General features: G+C 36.7%; 1 pseudogene; it reads left to right on the top strand.

Moving 5' to 3' along the window:
• Positions 1-18,142: 18,142 nt before the first annotated feature.
• On the top strand, positions 18,143-18,275 carry LOC115938465 (U4 spliceosomal RNA; annotated as a pseudogene).
• Positions 18,276-19,115: the final 840 nt, after the last annotated feature.

The raw sequence follows: 19,115 nt of genomic DNA, 5'->3' as shown, positions 1-19,115 counted from the left end.
CAACAGTTCACTTTAAAAGAAGCAGGTACCAAGGAATTGGCTCTCAAATTATACTATAAATTCTATTGCTTTAAATAATATTTTAGTTGTTCCTCTAATTTTCTTATACACTGCCTCCATTTTTAGCCATACTGGAGTTCTGTAAGTCAAAAGTTACAAACAGAAAATTCTAGTTTTATCATAGAAATTAAATTATAGTTTGGGAGTGTGTTCTTGACCAAAAACTCTCATCAAATAAATCACGTGTCCTCTATATGTGTCTGGTTTTTTTTGTTTGTCTCTTTTTTTCTTTGTTTGTTTCTTAAATTCCACATATGAGTGAAATAGGTGAAGGGGATTAAAAGTACACTTACCATGACAAGCCCTGAGTAACATATCGAATTGTTGAATCACTATATTGTACACCTGAAATTAATAGAACACTGTATGTTAATTATACTGGAATAAATAAATAAATATCACATGACACCAAAATAGTATCCTAAAAAGAGTTGTAACAACTAAAAATTTCTATAATAATTTAGAAGAGTAAGGTCATCTCCCAGTCTTATGAAATTATTAATATGCTATATAGAAGAATCATTCAAAGGGTCCTTGTGCCCCACTCTTTATGAAATAAATTTGACCTAAAACTAATATACTGCAATAGAAATAAACTAACAATCTAATCCATCAATAATGGTGTCTTTTTTGAATTTAGATGGACTCTTTTTCACATAAGTTAGATGGCTCAGATATCTTTAAATATATATACAAGGGAATCTGTAGAAAAATATTCCTTTTTCTCCATAAAAATTTGTAAAGTTAATCAAATCACATAAATCGTTCCACAATTAATAAGTTCATAAGCTGCCTCAAAGCACTTTAGTAGGTGCTTAATAAGATTGTTGTTGGAGCCAGCAATGGAACTATTTCCACTGGGGTGGGGGGCAGGCCAGAGCATTTTAATAAATAAGAGTTGACCCAACAGTTCTCTTATTCATATTTCTTGCCTCTGTAATTTATTCCTGTGGTTCCCATGACAAAGATAGTAAAGCAAACTACTCAGTGTGATGAGAGCTATGATAAGAAAAACATGGGGTGTTGTCAAGCACATAGAAGAGACACTGAATATGAACTTGAGAGTCAGGAAAACACTCCAGGAGATGATACTATGGCTGACATCTAAGACAAAACCTTAAGGACAAGTAGGAGTTAGTGGGACAAAATTTCTATCCATTATAAGAATCTAATCTAGAATGCCTGAATCAAAAGACTAGTTATCCTCCACATTTCACTGGAATGCAGTATTTAAGGGCTGGCCAGGGTGATATGCTTTCATAGTTAAGAATACAGTTAAGGTCAGTCTTCCTATGTTACCTTTCGATAGTATAACCATGGGCAGGGATCTTTTCTCTGTGTCCCAGTGCAGTTCCCTTATTTATAAAATGGAATAAAAAATAATACCCAACTCACTGTAGTATTGTATGATTTAAGACAGATAATATATGTAAGTGTTAGAAGAGCACTTTAATAAGAATTGAACATATGTTTGCCACTATTTTTATAACAACTACTAACATACCGGGATGGAAAGATATATATTCAGTTCTTCCTAAACTTATCATGCAGAAATTAAGAATATTAAAATATATATTGTCTTAGTGAACTAAGATATCTCCTGGTGTAAACATGTTTTATATTCTCTCTATATATTATATTATATTATATTATATTATATTATATTATATTATATTCTCTGTATATATATTATATTCTCTCTATATATTATATTCTCTCTATATATTATATTCTCTCTCTCTCTCTCTCTCTATATATATATATAATCCTTATTTTGATCAAACAACAAACTAAAACATGGTGTTGATCCTCTACAATGACCACTTCTTTGGTAGAGATGTTCTCCTTTCTTATCTCCATCCAGGGATCCATCAAACCTGCACCCATCATTGTTTCTTGTTGTTAGTGCCCCCCTGGCAATGATGACTTCCTCACACCACTTGGACTGTGTGATAAGCCACAACACAACCCCATTAGAGCCCAGACCTTCTATGTTGCTTGCTGGACTACTTTATCTGTTCTTTGCCTGGGTCCTGGGACACAGTTGCAATAAACACAGAGCTCTACCAACCTCAACAGGCTCTTGCTGCTCTAAGCAATCTTTTTAGTCACCTCAATTCATTTCAATTCAGCACAATTTAACAAAAATACACTATATACAGAACACTTTGCTAGGGAATAAAGGATGAAAGTAAGACTGACCCACTCTCAAAGAACTTAGAGTCTATCAGGGGAGCAAAATACATGTGACACATGCTTCAAAGGTGGGATGGGGAAAATGGTAAGGGATTCCAGATCTTTTCTTCTCTCCTTCAGTCTTCACCCTCAGCCAACGACCAGACTTACAGTTACACTGAGATCGTGACTACTTGACATAAATCCCTACAAAAACATTTTTTACCACCTCCATTCATTTATAGCTTCTCATACTCATTAACTTTTCTCTTCATTCTCTAAATTTTTACTTTCATCTATCTCCTGCTTACTTATAAGGTAACTTCTTCCCATATTTATCTCCTCCTTGGCCAATACCTTCAACCTTTACTTCTCTGCCTTCCAACATGCCCATGACTCCTCTTCCAAAAATAAATCTTTGGGCCTACTGCTCAGTCTTCATTTTCACTCAAACCATTTCATTGCCCATTTCCATGTCCCATTTCAACCCACATTTACAAACCTTTTTTCACCTACACTCTCAAAACTACTCTCTCAGACATCACTAATGTCTTCATTATCAATCTAATCAATAGCTTTTTCTCTATTTTCCCTCTCCCTGATGTTTTTATAGTTATGGATACAGAGTATTATGGAATTCTTCTCAAAATTCTCTGCAGTTAGCTTGATGACACCACACAGGGCTGGATCTCTTTTCAATTTTGTAGCCAGTGCCCGCTAGGTTTTGTTTTTTGTTTTTTTGTTACTTCCCTTTCCTTCTAATTGTGAATTGCCTCCAAGCATTACTTCTAAGCCCCCAGTCTTCCCTTTCAATAGATTTCCATAGAGAACACATACAGTAATCCCCCCATATCCACAGGAGATACATTTTAAGACCCCCAGTGGATGTCTGAAACCACAGATAGTACCAAAACCTATATACTACGATTTTTAATGCATATATACCTATGATAATGTTTAATTTATAAATTAGGCATAGTAAGAGATTAACAATAACTAAAAATAAAATAGAATTATAATATACTGTAATAAAAGTTATGTGAATGTGGTCTCTCTCTCTCTCAAAATATTTTACTGTATTCTACTTGCCCTTCTTCTTGTAAAGATGATAAAATGCCTAGGTGATGAGATGAAGTGAAATGAATGATATAGGCATTACATATGTGACATAGCATTAGGTACTATTGAACTTCTGATGATATGTCAGAAGGAGAATCATCTGCTTGTAGACTGGACTTGACTACAAGTAACTGAAACCATGTAAAACCGGGGACTACTGTACATTCTCATGGCTGTGGACTGGGCTGATTATTCCTGAATCCCTATCCCCAGGCCTGTCATCTCACGAGCACTGCCCCATCTACAACAATCTACTGAACAGAGCAGAGGTTCTGGGATTAGACTACCTCAATCTATCTTCTTGCTCTGCTACTTATTAGTAGTGTGTGATTGGAAGTGTTGTTTAATCTCTTGATTCCTCAGTTTCTTCATCTTTAAATTGAAGGGAATTATAATACCTACCTCATAAGGTGGTAGTGAGGATTTAATGTGATTATCCATGAAACATACAATACTTTGGCTGAATCATAGTACACATTCACTAAATATTAGCCCTAACAATAATACCAATAATTAAGTGATAAAACTCCAAGTTTAAAATTCCATGATTGAAAAAAAAACCTAAATGATCAACTAAAAAAAAAGTCTTCATGATCAAATAAAGACCTCTCCAAGATTACTGTTTTCTAAAATTCCTCTAGTCATTTAGATTCAAAATCTTAGCTTTACCTTTGATCAACACCATTCTCCACATGCACATCTAGAAACCAAGTTCTATTTTCTTATTAAGGGATTCTCCTCTCTGGTCCTTAGTGTTCATTGGTATACTACCATCCCACCAAGCCTTCACCTCCCCATCCATCTTGAAGATCACAGCACATATAGAACTCTGTAGAGGGGGTAGTATGGCGCCAGAATAGAAAACTTGCTTTATAACCAACTTGTTGTAAGATCTTAAATAAGTCTCTTAACTTCTCTAGGCTTCAGTTTCCTCGTGTGTTAAGGAAGCTGGATTCTATTTTCTTTAAACAAGTTCTAAAATTCAATAATTCTTTGAAAGACTGTTATCATCTTGTTTAAAAATACATGTACCATGTACACAGAAAGAATAAAGTAGAAGTCATATTATTAAGGAACAGAGATATGGAACAAGAAAAAGAATTTCTAGGAAATTAGAAAAAAGGCAATGTTTCATCTCATTAAAACTGAAGGATTAAGCAGGACCTCTGATAGTGACATCTATAACCCAAATACAAGGAACTTGGTTCTAAAATAAAGCAGATTTGGAAGATTGCCTTGAAATGAGACCATCGAAGAATGTTGAGTGAGGATTCCTAACATTCCCCTGATATTGAAATGACTCGTTTCTCAATCTCAACCGACTGAAGGTTAATGAAACAATCCAAGAATGGCATATTAGAATCTTCAGTTTTAGAGATAGAACAATGTGGTTATGGGAGTGGCTGGTGGATGAGAGTTTAGGAAATGTCACTGAAGAGGAAGAGCGTAAGGACTAAGGCTAAGGCTGAGACTAATGGGACCTTTGTGTGCTCCTTCAGATCATGGCAGAACTTGTATTATAGGAAAACTGTGATTCAAGTGCCTAAAAGGGACTTAACTTATGTCAGTAAACAACAACAAAGTAGGAGTAGAGGTAGCCCTACTCCTACATCTGGCTCATCCCTCTACAAAACTGAGGTTTTAATAAGACAGTGAAGGAGTGATGGTCTGGTATCAGCAGTGAAAACACAGAGTGCAGAGGGTACTGCCCCCATCTCCCTTTCTCAGAGGGATGAGAGGACCTTCTCTGAGAAGGTTAAAAGCAAAGCAAAGTCCTCGGGGCATGATTGGATTCACCTGAAGAGAAGGAAATAGAAGAAACAGGGAAAAGGAAGAGGGGAATTTATTGAGTTGGAGGCAAAACATAAGCCTTGGGAAGGAAGGTGGGGGTGGGGCGTTGGGTCAAGGAAGAAGTGCAGAGAATTAAAGGGATGAGAGGTCTGAGAGACAATGCTCCTAGCAGTTTACATTATAGGGCTGATAAAAAGAAACAGAGTAGGAGGTGTGGTGGATTTAGTCCTAAAAGAGGGAGGGTATTGGAAGCCTCTTCTAATTCGCCAAGAGATGGAAGAGAGGGAGGCAACAGGTGGGTATGAGTGAGTTAAGAGGTCTAGCATGGGCTTGATTAAAAGAGCTACTGTAGGTGTTTCAAATGTTCCTTTTTATTTGTTGTTATATCTTTCATGTGTGACAGTTTCTTGGGGGCAGATATTCTACCTTCTGTTTCTTTTGTGTTACACATAGCATTTATCTCTACATACCAAAGACATTAAACCAAACTGCTAGTTTGACAAAAACAATGGTTTTAGATTCAAGAAGACTGGGATGCATGTAAGTGGAAAACAACAAGTTGCACTGAAATGACCATGAACCATGTTGCCTGTCTTTATAGGCAAGACTGATTGGGCATGTTTAAACTGGCCAGTACAAGGGAATATTTTCATATAACTATAATAATAAATTAATAAATTGATAAATCCACATTTCATACTTAATATAAATGTTTTAAATGGTAATTTTTCAGTGATGTAGGAAAAATAATCACAATGAAAGGGGGACTATTAACACATGAGCACCCAAAACATGAGTAGAAAAAGCAAAGGTGATTGTGCAAGACTGTTGAATCACAGATCTGTACCTCTGAAACAAATAATGCAATATATGTTAGGAAAAAAAAAAGAAGAAGAAGATAGCAGGAGGGGAAGAATGAAGGGGGGGAATCGGAGAGGGAGACGAACCATGAGAGATGATGGACTCTGAAAAACAAACTGAGGGTTCTAGAGGGGAGGGGGGTGGGAGGATGGGTTAGCCTGGTGATGGGTATTAAAGAGGGCACGTTCTGCATGGAGCACTGGGTGTTATGCACAAACAATGAATCATGGAATACTACATCAAAAACTAATGATGTATGGTGATTAACATAACAATAAAAAAATTTTAAAAAGCAAAGGTGAAAATGTTAAAAGTAATTACTTCCTTATTCAGGATATATAGAAATAAAAAGACTGTTACGGTAAAAATACAAGATTTCAGAAGTTAAAATAAAATCCATGCCCAGTAAGAAGAATATATAACAAGACTTTAATTTATTTCCGGGCATATTATCATCTTCAAGGAAAAATGCTTTATACAAAAGAATTACAAATTCAAATAAATCAGAAGTTCACCTTTATCCTGCAAAAAAGATTATTAGTTTTTTTTAAATAAATAAGAACAACTTAAGGTATAATGGTTTATATCCAAGATCTTCAGTTCTTCCTGTAATTTTATAATTTTTTTGTAAGCCATAAAGGTCTGTTCCAAGTATCAATGACATCAAAGATGCATTAGTTTTTTATTGTGTGTAACAAATTATCACAAATCTAGTAGCTAAAAGCATCACTAATACCTATTATTATCTCACAGTTTCCATGAATGTGGAGTCCAGGAGTAGCCTGGCTGGGTCTTCTGCTTAGGATCTCACAAGGCAGAATCTTACAACTGCCTGAGTAAGGCCCTTTCAGATGCTACATGCAGTTCCCGACTGCATGCCACTCTCCACAGAGAGTTCACATTATAGCAGTTGGCCTCTAGAAACCCAATAGGAGAGTTTCTCACCTCAGTCTGCTAAGATGGTGTCTCATATAACCTTACAGAACAAGAGAGTGACATCTAATCATTTTTTTCCCTGTATTCTATTACAATCTATGGCTACATATATATCACATGCACTCCATAAAGGTGTATTTTTACACTTCTTGGAAAACAAAATCAGTACTCAGTGCTTCAGAGCTTAAAGTATTCGTATCTTCATGGCCACTTTGTTTTTTTTTTTTTAAGTATTTTAATTATTTTACCATCAAAAATAAAAATAAAGGGCCTACTGATTTTTATCTGCTCTTTCATATACACAGTAGATTATATTCACAGGAAAGTAAGAGAACGTTACTGAAAACAATGTCAGGCCAGCATGGCTTTAAAACTATAGAACAATTCTTTTACTGATATTTATACATAATTGGATATTTATCTAGGAAGGACATACACACACACACACACCCTGAATATGCATATAATTAACTATATCCTTGAAATTTTCATATTTTGATAGAATAGTGCTAATGGTGCTTTCATTTTCATCTCCAGATGAGCCTGAAAAATAGGATAGGGAGTTAGGAAGTTATTAGGTCGTAAAGGCAGAACCCTCATGAACAAGATTAGTGCTCTTCTGAAAGAGACCACACAGAGCTGCCTAACCTCCTCCACCACGTAAAGATACAATGAGAAGCCTGTGACTTGGAAAAGGTCTCTCGCCCGACCATTCTGACACCCTGATCTTGGACTTCCAGCCTCCAGAAATGTAAGAAATAAATTTCTGTTGCTTATAAACCACCCCATCCTTGGTATTTTGTTATAGCAGCAAAAATGGACTGTCAATTTAGGGTAATTTTTTACTCAGGAGCAACATACCACTTTATTCAAAACCAACTTAAAGCCTGTTGCTAAATTTATCTATTTGATATGCCAGTTATTTTTATTCCATGATGTTTAATAATCACTGTCCTCACTATAAACCTTCATAACCATCAACCTATCAGATGGAGGCACCACCATAAGGAGTGGAATCAGTGGTATTAAGTTTTTCACAAGCACTGCTTTTAAGGAAGACTTACTTAAGATTTATTCATCTTCTACCCACCAATATTCCCATATTCTAGACGAAAACTATGGTTTAGGTAGTCCTCAATTGTGATTTAAAACTCATTCATTATCCTAAAGTTTAAGAAGCATCTTACATCCTCCCTTTCTTAATTCTACATTAGCTATATTTAAGACACCAGAATTTCCTTTTTTTCTTCTTTTTTTTTTTTTTTTGTTAATGTAGCTAAGTTATTTTCTTACTGTTAAGCAGACTTTTAGTCATATTAAAAATTGTTTCCCGGGGCACCTGGGTGGCTCAGTCTGTTAAGCATCTGCCTTCAGCTCAGGTCATGATCCCAGCGTCCTGGGATCAAGCCCCACATCGGGCTTCCTGCTCAGCGGGAGCCTGTTTCTCCCTCTGCCTGCCTGCCTATATGCCTACTTGTGATCTCTCTCTCTCTGTCAAATAAATAAATAAAATCTTTTAAAAAATTGTTTCCCAGTAATAATGGGTTTTCACCGAAATACTTCATTTTTTCCTCTTCTCCTACTCATCAGCTGTTCTTCTGTTTCCTTTTCTCCAGCTGCTTATGTTATTACATGCTTAATTTTCCTTTTCTCTTGCTGATCTTCTTTCCCTCTGACATTTTACTGATAGCAACAAACCCATCTGACTGCATGGGTTTTAAATAAGAGCCATATTTTTCTTACCATATTTATGGGTTTTGCCTTTCCATCATGACCTTCTGAAATGACTTATGTATGCTTGAACTCTACTTAAGAGATAATTGCAGAAATTTGGGGGGAAAAGGATTGTTATTTCAAGGATATGAGTGTGGCAGTTTGGAAAAAAGGATGCACACATCCTAAATAATATGCTCTGTAATGTCAGTACTCAGAAGAAATGGTTATCTGTAATGTGTCTTAATCAATACTGGAGTCAAAGTTAGGGTACAAATGGATTTCCAGGTAGATGAAGCCAAGTGGATGTCAGCCATTGTGTAAAGAGCCCTTGGAGACTTTAGTGGTAGAAATTAAGAAGCAAGACCACAAAGATTCTGAGAACATGAACTGATCAAGACAACTTAAATTATTAATGGTCTATTATGCAAGCAAAAGTCAAAAAGATGTTCTCATTTTAAAAAGCCCTCTACGTTCTTAAATATCTTTTATTATGGCAAACTGCATTCAGATATTGATTTTTTTTTAAAGATTTTATTTATTTATTTGACAGAGAGAGAGAGACAGCGAGAGAGGGAACACAAGCAGGGGGAGTGGGAGAGAGAGAAGCAGGCTTCCCGCTGAGCAGGAAGCCCGATGCGGGGCTCGATCCCAGGACCCTGGGATCATGACCTGAGCCGAAGGAAGACGCTTAACGACTGAGCCACCCAGGCACCCCTAGATATTGATATTTTTTTTTAAAGATTTTATTTATTTATTTGCGAGAGAGAGAATGAGAGACAGAGAGCATGAGAGGGAGGAGGGTCAGAGGGAGAAGCAGACTCCCTGCTGAGCAGGGAGCCCGATGCGGGACTCGATCCCGGGACCCCAGGATCATGACCTGAGCCGAAGGCAGTCGCTTAACCAACTGAGCCACGCAGGCGCCCCTAGATATTGATATTTTTGAAGTTAAAAAAAAAAAAACAAAAACTGAAATATAGTAGAGAGAGGGAGGTTGGGTTTTAATCCCATCTCTGTCACTTTTTAACTGAAAGACCTGTGTTGATTGTCTAGTTTCTATGAGCCTCAGTTTCTTTGGTTGTAAGATGGGAACAATAATACCTCCCTTAAAGAGTGATAATAATGATTAAATGAGACAATGTGCATGTGGCATAGGGAAAGTGCAAAATAAATGGTGACTCCTTTAAATTCCTCAAATCAATGGTGAAAAGGAGAGTAGCGTGAGTAACAAAAAGTATTAGATTTCCCTCAAATGGCAGGAGAGGAATGTATCTTTCTCCCATTAATACTCAGATCTTAAGGCTACCATGAAGTGTTTGTGCTAAATTGCTGTGTTTGCCATGTTTTTTATTATAAAATGTTTAATGCAGTGACATCTATAAAATCATTTACATGGAGGAGACTGACATATAAATAAAGAACTGGAATACAGAAGGTGAATCATATATAAAGTGTTATGTGAACCCCTTATCACATACATCATTTGCAAATATCTTCTACATTCAGTAGGTTGCCTTTTTGTTTTGTCGATGGTTTCCTTCACTGTGCAGAAGTTTTTTATTTTGGTTAATTTCCAAAATATATAAAGAACTCATACAATTCAGCAGCCAAAGATAACAATAATAATAATCCAATTAAAATGAGCAGAGGACCTGATAGATATTTGTCCAAAGAAGACATAACACAACAGATATAAAAAAAGAGGTTCAATATCCCTAATAATCGGGGAAATGCAAATCAAAACCACAATGAGATTTCACTTTACATCTGTCAAAATGACTAGAATCATAAACAGAAGAAATAACAAGTGTTGGTGAGGTTGTGGAGAAAAAGGAACTCTTGTGCACTGTTGGTGGGAATGCAAATTGGTGCTGCCATTCTGGAAAGCAGTATGGAGGTTCCTCAAAAAATTAGAAATAGAAATACCATATGATCCAATAATTCCACTACTGGTTATTTAACCAAAGAAAATGAAAACATAATTCAAAAAGATGTATGGATCCCTATGTTTACTACAATATTATTTACAATAGCCAAGATATGGAAGCAACTCAAGTGTTCATCCATAGATGAATGGATAAAGAAGAGGTGGTATACAATGGTATATATACAATGGAATATTACTCAGCCATAAAAAGAATAAGATCTTGCCATTTGTAACAACATGGATGGACTTATAGGATATAATGTTAAATGAATAAGTCAGTCAGAGAAAGACAAATACCATATGATTTCACTCAAATGTGGAATTTAAGAAACAAAACAAATGAACAAAGAGAAAAAGAGACAAAAACACAGCCTCTTAAATACAGAGAACAAACTGGTGGTTGTGAAACTGGTGGTTGCCAGAGGGGAGGTAGGTTGGGGGTGGGGAATGGGTGAAAAGTAATTTACCTGGATGAGCACTGAAAAACGTATAGAACGTATAGAATTGTTGAATCATTATATTGTATTATATTGTATGCCTGAAACTAATATAACATTGTATGTTAGTTATACCGAAATAAAAAAACAAAAACAAAAAGTAAAAAGTGTCATACAAAAACTGAAAATGGATTACTTGGCTATGTGACTTAGGTTGGGGTGGGTGGCATTCAAAGATGGGCATTTGAATTGGGTTTTTAATGAAGAGTAGAGGAGGAGTTCATTCAAAGGACAAGGGATAGTGGGAGGGATCGCATGTACAAAGGCCCCTAGGCTTGAAACATTAAGGCATACGTCAATGGTGCCCAAACTTGCCTGCAATTGAAATCACTTTGGAAACTTAAAATATAGGGCTGCCCATGTCCCATTTCTAGAGAATGAGATTTAATTGTCAGAGGTGGCCTGGGTTTTGAGAAGGACCCCCAAGTGATTTTAATATGCACACAAGTTTGGGAACTATTAGCATATCAATTTTCTGTTAGTTGTTGTCTATGGCTGAGTGTAGGAAAAATAATGAAAGATGAACCTGAAATGCCATGTCATAGAATTCAAACTTTATACTCTAATTTTGACATTGTTTGATTGTATACTTCTATAATTTAAAAATTTAGTGTGCACCCCTGAATGTGTATATGCGTTTATTCATTAATGTATACATGTATTATTGTATAATATGCAGAATATTGAATGTACGACATAGATATACTATATACAAAAAGTACAAATAAAAAATGATTAGCAAGGGGCGCCTGGGTGGCTCAGTCAGTTAAGCGTCTGCCTTCTGCTCAGGTCATGATCTCAGGGTCTTGGGATCGAGCCCCACGTTGGGCTCCCTGCTCTGCAGGAAGCCTGCTTCTGCTTCTCCCTCTCCCTCTGCTGCTCCCCTTGCTTGTGCTCTCTCTCTCTGTGTCAAATAAATAAATAATATCTTTTTAAAAAATGATTAGCAAAAGCATAAAACAGTATTTTAAGTATTTTATTTATTAATGGTTAAAAATCTCTCATTAAATTATCATTAAAATATGATTTTTGTCTAAGCAATAAGAGAGGATATGCTTCATTATTTGTGACAATCTTAGTTTGATATCACAGAGATTCACAGTCTCCTTTTAATTGCAGATGATTTATAGCTTGGTTTTAAGGATTATTATACCTAAAACCAAACTTCTTCAAAAAAATGTAGATACAAGTAGAAGAAATGCATCATTGGCTAAACATACTAAATCATCTTTTCAATTTTCAAGCTCATCACCAATTATTTAAGTTTTTGTTAATATTTGGCTAGCAAGGGGCCCCTGGGTGGTCAGTCGTTAAGTGTCTGCCTTCAGCTCAGGTCATGGTCCCAGGGTCCTGGGATCGAGCCCCGCATCGGGCTCCCTGCTTGGTAGGAAGCCTGCTTCTCCCTCACCCACTCCCTCTGCTTGTGTTCCCTCTCTCGCTGTCTCTCTCTCTGTCAAATAAATAAATAAAATAAAATAAAATAAAAATTTGGCTAGCAAAGTTTCAACTACCCTAATGTCTATCATTTGATCTCACAAATTTATCAGAGAGCATTAATTTTTTTAATAAATAAGCTCAAGGGGAGCCTGGGTGGCTCAGTCAGTTAAGCGGCTGCCTTTGGCTCAGGTCATGATCCCAGGGTCCTGGGATGGAGCCCTGTATTGGGCTCCCTGCTCAGCGGGGAGTCTGCTTCTTCCTCCCCCTCTCCCTTTGCCCCTCCACCTGACTCATGATTTCTTTCTCTCTCTCTAATAAATAAATAAAATCTTTTAAAAAAAGAAAAGAAAATATATTTCTGTGTTTTTAAGTGTGTTTTGAGATGGAGAAGAAGAGGACAGTTTCCATGAGCTAGAAAAGATGAGAATCTCGCTCTTTGAGTAAGAGACATGTTCACTGAGATTTAACACAGATCTAGTGAACATTATTAAGCTCATAAGTGCCAGACACCCCGTGTTCTTCTGAGGTCCCTCATTTCCTTTTGCAACAACCCATCTCCATCTCATTGGTGCAGGGGAGGAAACTACAGCTCACAGTGAGGTAGTCACTACAGTACTAACAATGCAGCAGAAAGAACTGGACAACTGAGAAGTGAGAAAAAGGTTTGCAGAAGCTACTGGGAGGAATTTGTTAGGAAGACCATGAGACGTGGAGAACATTTTCCTGAGCCCCACTTAGATGAGTTTGGACAGCATGAACTTGTGGTGGAAGGTATTTAGCATATTTTTTCCCCTCTAATTCAAGAGTTAGAGAGAAATTAGACAGAAGGCATAGAGAAATAAAGAGACTGGAGAATTCCAGGATATTGGCAAAGGAGCCTTTGTAAGAGTTTTCTTACTGGTGTAGGTTTTAGAGGTAAGGGACCCAGGGAGGGCTGTGCTGAAATGGAAGAAGAATGAGACCAGGGAACCAGAGGAGGACCTCGGAGGGCTCCGCGTGTGATGGGAAATACAAGAGATGAAATAGGAGATGTGTGGGAAGGAGATGCTTTAGGAAGCAAAATTACAGGTTTTCTTATCGGTCATACCCCAAGCTGAGTCCTGACTTGGCCAGTTGTTTTGTGACCTTAGAAAGTTACATAACCTTGTCTACCAAATGGGAGGTACAGTAACACGGCCTCATTGAGGTGTGCGGTTTTTATAGAAAGAGCTGGACAGGTATAACTGCTCAGATATACAGAAGGAGCTCAATAAATGGTAGGTGCTATTGTCATTATTGTCACTATTATTACTCAGTTTTTGGAAATAGATAGACTTCAAGATTATAGCCGAAGTGCGGGAGGGCAAATGGATAGCCGAAGTTGGTGGAGATAAAGGTTCTTTGAAGGGAAAAATTTTAAGAACGAAGAGGATAAAGTATATAACATGTTTATAGATTGAGATATTCTTTTTTTTTTTTTTTGAGATTTTATTTATTTACTTGACAGAGAGAGCTAGAGAGTGAACACAAGCAGGGGGAGTGGGAGAGAGAGAAGCAGGCTCCCTGCCGAGCGGGGAGCCCGATGCGGGGCTCGAACCAAGGACCCTGGGATCATGACCTGAGCCGAAGGCAGACGCTTAACGACTGAGCCACCCAGGTGCCCCATAGATTGAGATAAATTCTATGAAGAAATAAACAGGGCGATGAGACAAAGAGTATGAGGATTGAATGGGGGAGTATTTAAAGTTGTCAACAATGGTGGCGAAAAAGACAAAGTATTTTTTCCACTGTCAAATTACATTATTTCTCACATGGTGTTACAATGTAATTGATGTGATATGTTAAAAATGAAAACCGATCGTGTTTTAAATACTTTTCTTTGTTCTTAAAGTAAAATCAAATTCAAATCTTCGCCAGGTTCTACAAGGCTCCGATCTCTGTCCTCAGCTCTACTGCTCTCCCTCCCGCTAGCTCTTTCTGCTCTAGCCAAATCTTCAGCTTTTCTGTTTTTAGAAGAAACCAAGCTCTTTCTTGCCTTAGGCTCTTCGCTAATCTCTGCCCAGAGCACATTTTCACTCCCACCGCCTGCCTCTGGCTCCCACCCCCTATTCTGTTTTTGCATCACCCACAGTTTATCAATTCAAATCTCCCCCTTTCAAGGAACTGTCCCTACTATACTACCTAAAGCAGCAGTTCCTCCCCCTCCAGTACTCTTGATTCCATCTCCCTTTTAACTCCTTCGTAGGACATATCACAACCGGTGAACATGTTAATTTTTTACTCTCCAAACACCAAGCAAATTAAAGGAGGATGTGAGCTTTGCTGCTGTTTTTCATTGCTGAAGCCACAGCACTGGTAACATCTGGTAAATGATAACACTCAATAAGTACTGCCATTTGAATATATGAATGAAGAAAATACAAGAAATGAAATCTTCATCTGTAACATCAATGAATAAAACATTTGGTTCTCATTCATTCTCTCAACCCCCAAAGCCAACTTCATAGACCCTTTGGAACACTATTTTTAAACTATAATTGTCTTTCACTGAATAATGATTTCCCAGGTAATTTAATTTTGTTCTCATAAATATAGCTTCCACATCTCTGCTGCTCTAGAAAATTCTAGAAAAACAGAACCCATACTCAAAACAACTGTTATGAAATACAGAAGAAGGAGGAGGAGGAAGAGGAGAAATACATTAGAAAAGACAGAAATGTTTGTCTCCAGTCATTAGATCAATTCTAGACTCCCAATCTCCCAGACTCCTGAACTCAAAAATGTAGAGGTAATCTTTGGCCACTTCTCTTTCTCCATTTTCATCACTTTAAATGTATAACTTGAAAATATCTTTCAGATTCTTTTATAATTTTTTTAGTAGGTTCCATGCCCAACATGGGGCTTGAACTCATGACTACGACACAGCCTCACATCCACCTTCCGAGGGGCAAAAACAACAGAAATGTAAACAACTGTCTCCCTTCTGGCGGCTGAAAGTCTGAAATCAAAGTGTCAACAGGGCGATGCTCCTTCCCAGGCCTGTAAAGGGGAATGCTTTCTTGCCACTTCCTAGCTTCTGGTGGTTTGCTGGCAATCTCGGGCATTCTTTGCAGCTAGGGCACTTCAGTCTCTGCCTCCATCATCACAAAGTTCCTCTCTGTGAATCTGTGTCTTTGTCTCTTCTTGTCTTCTTAGAAGGACGTCAGTCATTTTAGTGTTCTAATTAACTAATTAGGCCCACCCTAATTAACTATGACCTCATTTTAACTTGATTACATTTGCAAAGACTTATTTCCAAATACAGTCACATTCACAGGAACTGGGGGGTTAGAACTTCAACATACCTTTTTGCAATACAATTCAACCCATAAAACCTTCTGTAGCTGATGCCACCCTGTTTTTAGATTTCTATCCCTAATGTTAAATTCTATATATAGTTCTGCACCCTTATAGTCTCTCTTGCTTATCTAACTAGTTCATGTTATCTTTTTATTTTTTCCAATTATATATTATATATATTATACACACATATTATATATATTATACACACATACACACACACACACACACACACATTTTGTCTCCCAAGCTAGATTTTAAGTACCTCAAGAGCAGGAATATGTTTTCTCCTAACTTTGTTGGGCCTGGTCCTACACCCATAATAGGGACTCAAAAATGACCAGGTGAAGGATTGGACGAATGATGCCCTAGAAGGCGGACACTGTGACTTTCATAGATTTTAACAATCATTCATCCATCACAACAACCTTTCAATGAGCTAAGAGGAGGCTCCTTGTATCACTCAGAGTGTGAGAATCCAAAAGTAGCATTAGCTCATCAGTACCACACGGCAAAGGCTCCACTTTAAGGAAGGATCAAGATCAATAAACAATAGACTTTGTCCCAAGAATGGAGGTAATTGCATGGCGGGGAGGCAATCTAGTCTTCAGTCTCATGTGCAGCTGCCCAGATGTGAGGCAAGTCCCGGCCTTAGTTTATAATTATGGACAAAGAAGTATATCATTAGATTTGTGTTGTCTTTCCTCAAAATACATGCATCTATCCACATGTATGCATACATGTATAACATATGAACTGATTTCTGATTAACACGAAGGCTTGATATTTCTCAGGCATTTAAACCAAGAGATCACAGTAGGATATGAACAGCAGTACAATCTGGTAATTGGCTGCTGTCTCATTCCATCACAGGCAAGGAAAAGCTCATGGCGGAGCAAGGAACAGTGAGGAAGACACTTAGTAAGTGCAAGAAAAGTCAAGACAGAAGGGAAGGGCAGGGCAGAACAAAGAAGAGAGACACAGAAAGAGAAAATCCAAAGAGGAAAACAATCAACCCAAATACCGAACCCAGAAACACATAATTGTACTTCATAATAATGAATTACATACAAATGAGTCATATTTGTACAAGGTTGACAATGTACATCATTGTGCTGTATCGAAAAATGCTGCTCATTTTCAGCAGTAAAACAACCACATGAAAAAAGGTGAATGGATTAGAATATATAAATTTTAAACTCTTGTATATTGAAATATAGTAAAATTAAAGGAACAATCACATATTGGAAAAATTATTTGCATCAAATATAACAGGCAATGGGTTTTTCTCTAATGTATAATTAGTGTTTTCAAATGAAGTTTTAAAAATTTCAAAAACTCCAGGGGCGCCTGGGTGGCTCAGTCGTTAAGTATCTGCCTTCAGCTCAGGTCATGATCCCAGGGTCCTGGGATCGAGGCCAGCATCAGGCTCCCTGCTCCGCGGGAAACCTGCTTCTCCCTCTCCCACTCCCCCTGTTTGTGTCCCCTCTCTCGCTGTGTCTCTCTTTCTCTGTCAAATAAATAAATAAAATTTCAAAAACTCCAAATGAGCACAGGATATAAGCAGACTATTCATACAAAGTAAAAAAATGATTAGAAAACTGATACAAGGGAAGTTGTAGTCAAATAAATGCAAATTAAAGCAACCTGGATTTTTTTTTTTTTGCAACCTGGATTTTTTAAAAGATCCACTAAATGCAATAAAAATATCTAAACTTAATACTTAATTCAGATGAATGTAATAAAGAAATCAATATACTCACTCATTGCTGGTTGTATTACCAATAGGCAATACAATAGAGCAACATATAGCAAGTAAGCAAGTATTATAAAGATGGTCATACCTTCTGAAGAAACAGTAATGTCCTAGAAGTTTATCTTAAGAAATAGTTGGAAAGAAACATAAAGGTAACTGAGTGAGAATATTCACTGCAATTCTGTCCATAGTAACAAGAATAGGAAATAACTGAAATATCCATCTCTAGGATAATGATTTTTAATCCCATAGAATGTTATAACAACACTGAGACTATTATTATGAAGTTTATGCAAAGTCATGCAAAAGCATTATGCAGTCACGGTAAGTAGAAAAAGCAGAACAAAAGTAATAGAAAAATAAATTTCAACTACGTAAAGACAGGTATTCCTATAGAATATCACACACCCATTCACTGAAAACGTACTAAGCAACTTTTATCTGCTGGGCCTATGCTAGGAACAAGGGATATAGTCTCTGGACTCACACTCACAATCTTAAGGAGTAAAGACATGTAAAAGTCAATGTTACAGTATAGAAAGTACAACAATGATACTTGTGCAGTGGAAGCCTCGTAGCCAATGAGGTTTATCCGAGGAGCGATTATTGCTAATTGAAAAATAAAAGTATACAGTGAGATTGGAATTACATGTGATATTTTAAATTCTTATGTGTTATGTGTACTTTTTTCCATTTATTCTTTTTTCCCATATTACAAGAAAATGACATATTTATCATAAAAGACTAAGAAAATATAGAAAACATATAAGGAATCAGAAAAGAATCTGCACAATCCTAGCACCCATAGACAACCACCTTAACAGCATGACAAGTTTTCAGCCTGTCTTTTTAAAATATTCATTTCTAGATTTTTTAAAACATATTTAGATGACATGTATATACATTTTGTGATATGTTATTATTAATTAAAATTATAGCATAAGCAAGTTTCTGTGCTATGAAAAACTATGGAAAAATGCTTAATGTTTCATAATCGTCCATAGATAAAATGCAGTCCACTTAGCAATGCTCCCATGGTCAGATACCTTGCTTCCCTGTCTTTCTTAGCATTAATAATGCTGCAATGAATATCTTTATCTCCATTTCCATTAACATTTTGATTATAAGCTCCTAGTGTGTCGCTTAATTTTTAAAGCTATACCTTAGTAATATAACTCAGAGACATTTCACCAAATATAAAGTCTTCATAATCCTGAGTATAATTATGTTATCTATAGTAATTTCAAGTAAGGTATTTGAGAAATAACATGACAGTATCTTACAGAGAAAAGGAACACTTAAGACTATCATAGAACATGTATGGAGCATTGCTTTCAGGGGCACTCCTGTTTACAACCTCTCCCCAAAGAGAGATGCTGTTAAAGCTCCCATCTCGTCTACTGAGAAAAAGCCAGGAGAGTAAGTGGGGACTCAAATTTGAAAAAGCCACAGCGTTCTAAAATGCATAACTTTTTCCCATAGCTTATATATTTTAAGAAAAAAAATTTACACATTTGAGATTTCT

Source organism: Leptonychotes weddellii, chromosome 11, assembly GCF_054177405.1.
Source record: "Leptonychotes weddellii isolate Sample4059 chromosome 11, ASM5417740v2, whole genome shotgun sequence".
NCBI lineage: Eukaryota > Metazoa > Chordata > Mammalia > Carnivora > Phocidae > Leptonychotes > Leptonychotes weddellii.
Note: the sequence above shows the minus strand (reverse complement) of the source record. Positions and strands in the feature narration are given on the sequence as shown.